The sequence below is a fragment of the Hydra vulgaris genome, chromosome 10 (assembly GCF_038396675.1).
Source record: "Hydra vulgaris chromosome 10, alternate assembly HydraT2T_AEP".
Classification (NCBI taxonomy): Eukaryota; Metazoa; Cnidaria; class Hydrozoa; order Anthoathecata; family Hydridae; genus Hydra; species Hydra vulgaris.
Window position 1 is genome coordinate 35277501 of NC_088929.1, and position 10950 is coordinate 35288450.

A 10950-nucleotide genomic window follows, 5' to 3' on the forward strand; every position below is an offset into this window, starting at 1 on the left:
TGCAATTTGGCATGGTCAGGGAAAAACAAACAATTTGGATGAGTGCTTTGAAGATTTTATTCTTGAAATGAAAAAATTGCAAACTAATGGGTATAAACAGCTGCTGGTGACTATTAAAGCTTTTGTTTGTGATGTGTCTGCAAGAGCATTTGTTAAATGCATTATAGGGCATAGTGGCTATCATAGCTGTGAAAGATGTATGGCAGTTGGCACACAAAAACATGGCGTAAGATTATTGAAAACGACTACTTTACTTTGTACTGACATGGCTTTTAAAAATAATTTTTGTAAAGAAGGTCACCAGCTTGAGAGTCTTTCTCCACTTGTTCAGTTAAATTTCCCAATGGTAACTGAATTCCCATTAGACTATATGCACCTTATATGTCTTGGGGTAGTTAAAAAACTTCTAATAAACTGGTATAAAGGTTCCCGATGTATTAGAATAAGTCAATCTGTTAAAGACAGTATTTCCAATGAACTCATAAATTTACGAAGTTATACACCATCCAATTTTCAACATAGACCACGCTCTTTAAAAGAACTTGAGAAGTGGAAAGCAACAGAGTTTCGATTATTCTGCTTTATGCTGGACCTGTTGTTTTAAAAAGGAAAAATAAATAAACTATGACTTATTTATTTCTTTTTCAATTGCTATGCACATACTGCTTTCTAATAAAATGGCCAAAAATTAATTGTTAGTGGCATTTGCCAAACAGCTGCTTATATAGTTTGTCAGAGAAGTACAAATTTTGTATGGGGAGATCTTGGTAACATACAATGTTCATAGCATGATTCATTTAGCTGATGATTGTGTTAACTTTGGGGAGAGTCTTGATCATCTATCAGCTTTTCCTTTTGAAAACTTTTTGGGTTGAATTAAAAAAATGGTGCAAAAATCACATCAGACTGTTGCCCAAATAGTGTATCAATTAGATGAGAGAAAAAAGTTGGATATTTTTCTTAGAGAAAGGAATGGTAAAGAAATTTCTGCCCAAGTGGTAAATAAAAAGATCACATCAAATCTATGAGACAGAGTTTATTTTATTCAAGACAAAGGGTTTATTTTAGTAGAAGAGGTTTTGGTAGATCTTGTAAAATGCAAGGCTCTAAATCCTCATTCAGTTCGAAAGTTTTTTCCTGATTGTTTTGAAACATCTTATTTAGACGTTTGTTATGTAAATTCATTAGCCAACCTAAAAACAATTTTTCCGAAAAAAAAAGAACTTTTGAAGAAAGGCTTGATGATACCTGTTTAAAAAGGTGGTTATGCTTTTTTTGTGCTTAGACATTGTGATATTGCTTATGATCACTGATTTCTGAATTAAAAACACAAACTTTGATTATACTTGCAGACCATCAATTTTTAAAGAATGTCTGTGCATGTGTCATTTTGTAAAATTTGTTGTAAATTTGTCAAATATGTAGTTCATTGAACAAATTTAAAGTGAGTTTAATGCATTTTAATTTATAAATTTTTTGTGTGTAACAAATACCTGGTATGTTTATAGAAATAATAAAATATTTACACTGGTGTTTTACATTAATAAATCTAAAAAGCGTTTTACAAAGTTCATTGTTTTTAATCTCTAATGTATTTTTAATTTTATTTTGTAACTTATATAAGATTGTTTAGAATTAATTTGCACCAGAATATTGAAATTTAATTTGCCATTGTTGAACTTTAAATGGAAAAATTAAAGAAGTGGAAGTGATTGCTAAAAGTTGGATGAAAAATGATGGGAAATGCTTCTGGCTGCCATTTAAAAGTTCCGCTCCGATTCGTAAAGCTGTCACAACCTTGCAGGCATCAACCTCTGATTGGAAGATATACCCTGCTAGGATTTTATACACTACAGGTTTGCATATTACTATAAAAAAATGTAAAATAATTGAATTAGATATTGAACTGTATGTTTTGACCAGGGCACTGAAGAGGATAATAATGTGCTGGTGCAAATTTATTTTAGGCCTGCTTTACAATATGACTATAGTCTCATTTAATATCACTTATTTTAAATCCAATATTCCAATGGGAATTTGTTTAAATTATATGTTCTGAATGTCTTTATAATGTTTAAAGAAGATTTCCAAATATTAAAAAAAGTTTTTTTAACTATGTTTTTAGTTTTTTTTTTAAACTTTTAGTGTTTTTTAAAAACTAAAAAATTCATTAATTTTCATGGGTTTTTCATTAAAATTCATTAATTTTTATGCGGTGCACCAATTGCACTCCATTCTCATAGGGCCTGCTTTTGCCGCAAAAATTTCAATTACATCTTCATTAGATATTGATAAATGATTTTATGTACATAGATTTGTGTTTATGAAGAAGCTCAGTCACACTTAGGGAAAGCAGCAGATACTTCAAATATTGAAACTGACATCGAAGAGAAAAAAGGGACAAAGCAAAAGTAAATTTTTACTAAAATTAGTTTTTAACAAATAAAAAATTTTGCAATAAAGAATTACACAGATCATGCACTTTTTTTGTTTATAAAGTGAAGTTTATATTAAAGGAGAAAGACAGCAATGACATTTTGTGAAAGTGATTAAGATATTGTGATTGGTGATGAAGAACTTTACGGAAGATATTATTTTGATAGTTCAAATAGCTAAAGAACATCTAACGTGATTCCAAATATAGCAGGTTAACTATTTTTGTAAAAGTAAAATAATGGTTTGTTAAAATAAAATGCTTATTTTTTTACTGAATTATAGATGTTTTTAAATCAATATTAACTACCCATTTACACAGTGAAATAGCAAGCTTTTCAGTTGCTGAAAATAACAATGACTTCTCGAAAGAAACTAATCTATCTCAAGGGAAAACGATGTTGTCTTCAAATATATTGGTAAAAAAAAGTCCTAATGTTGCTTTTGTACTAATTAAAATCTGTGTGCGTGTGCAGTAAAAAAATTAATAGAAATCAGAACTATATGTTATAGAATATAATTTTGTTGAAAAATATTTTATAAATACATGTTTGTTGACAAGTTTAAATAAAAATCACTATATAATGTTTAAAAATTTTATTTAACTTTTGTATGTATAATTTATCTATACCTAGGTAGAAAATGGCTCTAAAAATTGTGTTTTGAATGGAGTAAGCAAAGAAAGACATTTGTCTTGCCAGGGTAAATTAAATAAAAGTTTTATTTATTTTTCCCATTTAGTGTATTTTTTCATGGTTAATTTTTTACAAAATATTTTACATAAATAATAATAATATTGTTTATTTTACTAAATTTTTTTAAAAAGATTTTCAAAAAAGATTTGCGTTGAGTTAGATGGCAAAAATAGATAAAAGAGATAAGTGATTCAAGAGTCAATTTTAAAAATCCATGTATTGAAATTAAGATAATTTCGTTCATATAGAATAAACATAATATGTGTTCTGACCCTTAAGTAATTTTTATTTTTTTAATAATAGATAAGTTCTCTTAGTCGTTGTGAAGGTAATATAAATTGGCTTTTGCTTTTGGAAAGTTGTTGATGAGCGAGGACGCTGGGGCCTATTTTTAATGTCTAGGGTGGTTCATTGAAGATAAATTTTAAAACATACACCCTGTATCATATGATAGTGGGTAAGAATGGTTTTATGCATTTTTTTAGATTTTTTATTTCACAGGAAATATATTTTGTTTATCCTAGTCAGTCATTTATGTAACTATTTGCTATAATTTCTGCAGTTTGATTTTTTTCAAATTTGATTTGAATTTTTGATTTAGTTGCGATTACACGACAGCATCATGATGCAAAAATTTGCGAATGCTATTCAGGCATTTCGAAATTTTTAAGTCAATCAGGAACACGACTCAATCGAAAAGTTTTGAAAATGAACAATGCTGCAAACGCTTAATAAATTGTTTGAAAATGTAAATTTTGTGTTAAATTCAATAAAAAAACTTTCTTACTTAATGTAGTGCCTACTTTCTTTCATTATTCTTTTGAGTTAGCTTTGAATTGCTCTATCAATAACTTTTTTGCTAAATCCTTTATTTACAGCCTGTTTTTTACAAAACAAATTAAGATTTGAGCAATATGTATAAATTTTATATACAAATATTTTATATATATATACATACATAATATATATATATATATATATATATATATATATATATATATATATATATATATATATATATATATATAAATTATAAATCAGTAGAAAATCACTTAACAAAGTTTTTTTTCATTTAACGCTGTGTTTTATAAATAAAAAGACTCATCAGAAATACTGAGTTTTTTATTGATAAGAGCATTTCTGATGAGTCTTTTTATCGATGAAATACAGTGTTAAATGAAAAATATTTCTTAAGTGATTTTCTACTAATTTATAATTGCTCAGTTCTTTTAAGAACATTGAGCACGCTATTTTGTAGAATACATTTTAAAGCTGTTTAAAAATATATATATATATATATATATATATATATATATATATATATATATATATATATATATATATTTCGTAAACTGTTGATATATATTTTTTTGATATATGCATCAAAAAGCGATATCAAAAAACCGTCAGCTATTATAAAAATCAGTGTTAAATCACCAGGAAAAAATGATTGTTGATTAAACGTTGGAAAGCAACATTCGATCAACGTTTTTTGTAAACACCAAATCAACGTTGATAAGTGGCTAACATTTTAGACAAAAAATCAATATGGAATCAATGTTGACGGGAAATATTGAATCAATATCAAATCAACGCCTCATTTTTTAGCGGGTATATATATATATATATATATATATATATATATATATATATATATATATATATATATATATATATATATATATATATATATATATATATATATATATATATATATATATATATATATATATATATATATTTATATATATATATAAATATATATCTCTTTATAGATATATATATATATATATATATATATATATATATATATATATATATATATATATATATATATATATATATATATATATATATATATATATATATATATATATATATATATATATATATATATATATATGTATATATATATATATATATATATATATATATATATATATATATATATATATATATATATATATATAAATATATATCTCTTTATATATATATATATATATATATATATATATATATATATATATATATATATATATATATATAAATATATATATATATATATATATATATATATATATATATATATATATATATATATATATATATATATATATATAAATGTATATATAATATATATAAAATTGAAATATAATATTTAACCAATTAAAGTAAAAATAGGTAGAACAGTGAAACAAATAAGAAATCCAATATTTTTATTTTCTCACATGTTTTTATTGAAAACAATATAAATAAAAAACAAAATTACCAATACAATATATTTTTTATATATATTAAAACTATAATGGCCTCTAGTGCTAATAGTTTTGTATTGGTAATTTTGTTTGGTAATTATATTATTGCTTTCAATAAAAACTTTGTGTGAAAAAAGATTTACTTTATTTTCTATTAGTTTCACTGTTCTGACTATTTTTGAATTTATATATATATATATATATATATATATATATATATATATATATGTATATATATATATATATATATATATATATATATATATATGTATATATATATATATGTATATATATATATATGTAGATATATATAATATGTAGATATATATATATATGTAGTATATATATATATATAGATATATATAATATGTAGATATATATATATATATATATATATATATAGATATGTAGATATATATATATATATGTAGATATATATATCCTAAGCATTGTCAACTCACTTGCTGCTCAACTTCAACTCCAATCAGATATTGACCAAATTGTCCAGTGGACTAAATCTTGGCTCATGGAGCTAAATGCAAAGAAATGTAAGGTCATGCACTTTGGCCAAAAAAAATTAACACCTTTCAAGTACTCAATAGAGGAATTAGGCCCTTGTTCAATAACGACTCGAACTACATTGGAAGCAACTACCTCTGAGCGTGACTTGGGAATTCAAATTACCAATGATCTTAAAGCAGGAACCCAATCAATCATTGCCTCATGTAAAGCAAATCAAATGCTAGGCATCCTAAAACACACTTTCCAATCTCGTGATGCTTCTTTATGGAAACAACTCTACTCCACCTACATCCGTCCTTCACTTGAGTTTGCAATTCCAGCTTGGAACCCTCATATGGCGAAGGATGAACGAACTATTGAATCAATACAGCGCAGAGCCACAAAAATACCAGACAAACTAAAAAAGTTAGACTACAAGTCCAGATGTTTACAACTTGGCTTATCTTCTCTTGTTGAACGTCGTAAACGTGGTGACCTCATCCAAAAATATAAAATTATTAATAACATCGACATAGTCAACTGGCACTTTCCTCTCATCACAATTCCACCAAGAGCAAATCACAGAGAAAGAATTCACCGTGAAAAGTACAGCAATAATTTAGCTCGTTTCCACTTTTTCAACAATCGCATTGCCAATGCATGGAATATGTTACCGGATGGAGTAATCGGTTCTCCAACTGTCAACAGTTTTAAAGCGAGCCTCGATAAGCTCTAATGTTACTACAGCTCGCAGCTATCCTTAGTGAAAGTTGCAATATGAGCTTCACAAAAACTAACTATAATCTGACATTCTATGATTTTTATTTTGTCAATTATTTTTACTTTTGTTGTGACAAATATATACTACTACTATATATATGTATATATATATATATATATATATATATTTATAAAAATATATATATTTATATATATATACATATATATATATTTATATATATATATATATACATATATATATACATAAATATATATATATATATATATATATATATATATATATATATATATATATATATATATATATATATATATATATATATATATATATATATATATATATAATATATAAATATATATACATATATATAAAATTGAAATATAATATTTAACTAATTAAATTCAAAAATAGTCAGAACATTGAAACAAATAGAAAGTCCTGTAATTTTTTTTTCTCACATGTTTTTATTGAAAACAATATCAATAAAAAACACAATTACCAAAACAAAATATTTTTTATATATATTAAAACTATAATGGTCTCTAGTGCTAATACTTTTATATTGGTAATTTTGTTTGGTAATTATATTATTGTTTTCAATAAAAACTTTGTGTGAAAAAAGATTTACTTGATTTTCTATTAGTTTCACTGTTTTGACTATTTTTGAATTTATATATATTTATATATATATATATATATATATATATATATATATATATATATATATATATATATATATATATTATGTCAATGTATTATACAAATCTATATAAATATATTTTTGTATATATATATATATATATATATATATATATATATATATATATATATATATATATATATATATATATATATATATATTTATAATCATATATATGTATAAATATATATATATATATATATATATATATATATATATATATATATATATATATATATATATATATATATATATATATATATATATATATATATATATATATATATATATGTATATATATATGTAGAAAATCACTAACAAAATTTTTTTTATTTGACACTGTGTTTTATCAACAAAGAATCATCAGAATGGAATGATCAAATAAATAAAACTTCAATTTATACCAAAAATTAAATTACAGAATGTTGCAAATGTCTTAACTACTGTAAATTTTCACACATCTGTAAAATTTGCTGACACTTTTATAAAAAGAATTCTTTAGAAATGATTACTTATGCTATTTTTTAAATGATTATGCTATTTCTTAAATGTTTTTTCAAAAAAGGTTGTTAATGTAAATAATATTTGAACTCATTAATTTTAAAAGTTTTTTAGAAAAAACTTATTTTCGTGCCTACATTTAGAAATTAATTACAATCTTTCGTTTTATAAGCATTCTTGATTCGCATGTGTAAATAATTCAAGTTTTTCTTGTAGGCATAGTGTGCATTTTTTGGATATATTGTTATAAACTGAATTGGTTTGTCCTTAAAACAGCGCCTGCATATAACAATATTTCCAAAAAATGCATACTATGTCTACAGGAAAAATACTTGTAAACATAGTATGCTTTGTTGATAAAACACAGTGTCAAATGGAAAAAATTTTTCTTAAGTGATTTTCTAATAATATAAAATAAAATTGTACTGTTCTTTTAAGAACATTGAGCACTCTATTGTGTAGAATACTTTTTGAAGTTGTTTAAATATATATATATATATATATATATATATATATATATATATATATATATATATATATATATATATATATATATAATTATGTATATATATATATATATTTATATATATTTATATAAAATTATTATATATATATATATATATATATATATATATATATATATATATATATATATATATATATATATATATAATTATATACATGTATAATTTATTTTATATATATAATTTATTATATATATTATATTTATTATATATATATATAATTATTATATATATAATTATATATATTTATATATATATATATATATATATATATATATATATATATATATATATATATATATATATATATATATATATATATATATACATATATAATATGTAAGTGTATTACAAGAATAGAGTAGAGTGCTCAATATTCTTAAAGAAAAGAGCAATAAAAATAAGTGAATACATATATCTAATTTTTTTCTTCAATAACATGTTTCTCTATCAATAGATTCATTACGAAGCTTCCTGACGAACTTACTGATGGAAAAACATGACGTTAAAGAAAAAAATTAGGAAAATGTTTTTACCTATTTATATATATATATATATACATACTTATATATATATATATATATATATATATATATATATATATATATATATATATATATATATATATATATATATTTATATATTTAAACAACTTTAAAAAGTATTTTACACAATAGAGTTCTCATTGTTCTATAAAGAACTGAGCAATTATATATTAGTAGAAAATCACTTTACAAATATTTTTTTCATTTAACACTGGATTTCATCAAAAAAGATACATCCGAAAACTCTCGAATGAATCTTTGTTGATGAAACACAATGTTAAATGGAAAAATTTTTTGTTAAGTGATGTTATACTAATATATATATATATATATATATATATATATATATATATATATATATATATATATATATATATATATATATATATATATATATATATATATATATATATATATATATATATATATATATATATATATATATGAATATATATTATTATATATATATATATATATATATATATATATATATATATATATATATATATATATATATATATATTTATTCATATATATATATATATATATATATATATATATATATATATATATATATATATATATATATATATATATATATATATATATATATATATATATATATATATATATATATTTATTCATATATATATATATATATATATATATATATATATATATATATATTTATATGTAAATATATATATATATATATATATATATATATATATATATATATATATATATATATATATATATATATATATATATATATATATATATATATATATATATATATATATATATATATATATATATATATATATATATTTACATGTATATATATATATACATATATATATATAAATATATATATATAGATTTGTATAATACATTGACGTAATATATATATGTATATATATATATATATATATATATATATATATATATATATATATATATATATATATATATATATATATAAATATGTATGTATATTAGGGTGATGCAAAATTTGTAGGTTCAAAACTTTAGTTGTCCTCAAGCTTGCCCTTGTTCTATATGACAATAGTAGTTATTGGGCAAAATTTGAATCAAATCGGATGATATTTAGGGGTTGCCATGTTATTTCACATTTTGGTATAAGGTTACAAAAAGTAAAAAAAATATTTTTTATTTTCACATTTTTTATATTATATTACTGAATTATTTATTATCAATTTCTTATTGATAATACATACTAAATACTATTACTAGGCAATAATAAATCAATCATATTCATCATTTAACAGTCATCTTCATCAGGGTAGACTTTGAAGCAACTGGAAATTCCTTCCGGTGAAGATCAACCAATCTAAGAAGAAACCGCTTTTGGTTTTCATCTTTCGTAACGCTTGAGTTAAAGGATGTTATAAGTGCTATGCCTCGTTCCGCGCAATCGTTGACGACTTTCATTTGACGAACCTTGTGCTTCATTTCAAGATATGTTGAATCCATATCCCACTCTGAAGATTCTTTCATTAAAAATGATTCAGCTTTTTCTTTTCCATTTTTCAAAATTAGATCGAAAAGTTCTGCGGTGCGTTGTGTGACGAAGGAAGACAATGGGCTGTGACAATCGAATGTGGCAGCATCAAGTCTTTTGAGAGATTTCTGCCTTGGCTGTTGTTTCAGGTTGTTTGCCATGTCTCTCTTGGTGTTGTTGTCGACACGGGAATCGAAGAAAGCCAATCCTATTAGATGTTCAGAAAAATACCAGAGGTGGCGTTGCAAAACTTTTGCTGCATTAATTGCAATTGTACGATTTGGATATTCTTGAATCCGTTGAAGAAGCTTGGCATCATTGAATGGTGCTCGTTCAGCTAACGGAGCTTCATTCCAAAACTGTCCGTATACAAATGCCACAAAAAGACTTATATCTGTTATTCCTTTCTTTTCCTTTGCAGTAATAACAAATTGATCCTGAAACAAATATATCTTTATACAATATGTAGCTTTTGCCATCCAACGTGCATTGTGTGTTGCACCTGGAGCCCAAAACTTCACTTTGAACT

General features: G+C 22.4%; 1 long non-coding RNA gene across 1 annotated transcript; it reads left to right on the top strand.

Moving 5' to 3' along the window:
• Positions 1-3106: 3106 nt before the first annotated feature.
• LOC136086576 (uncharacterized) lies at positions 3107-3925 on the top strand. Its single transcript, XR_010641439.1, has 3 exons — positions 3107-3135; positions 3432-3585; positions 3730-3925. It is a non-coding gene; the product is annotated as an uncharacterized LOC136086576 (long non-coding RNA).
• The last annotated feature ends 7025 nt before the right edge of the window (positions 3926-10950 follow it).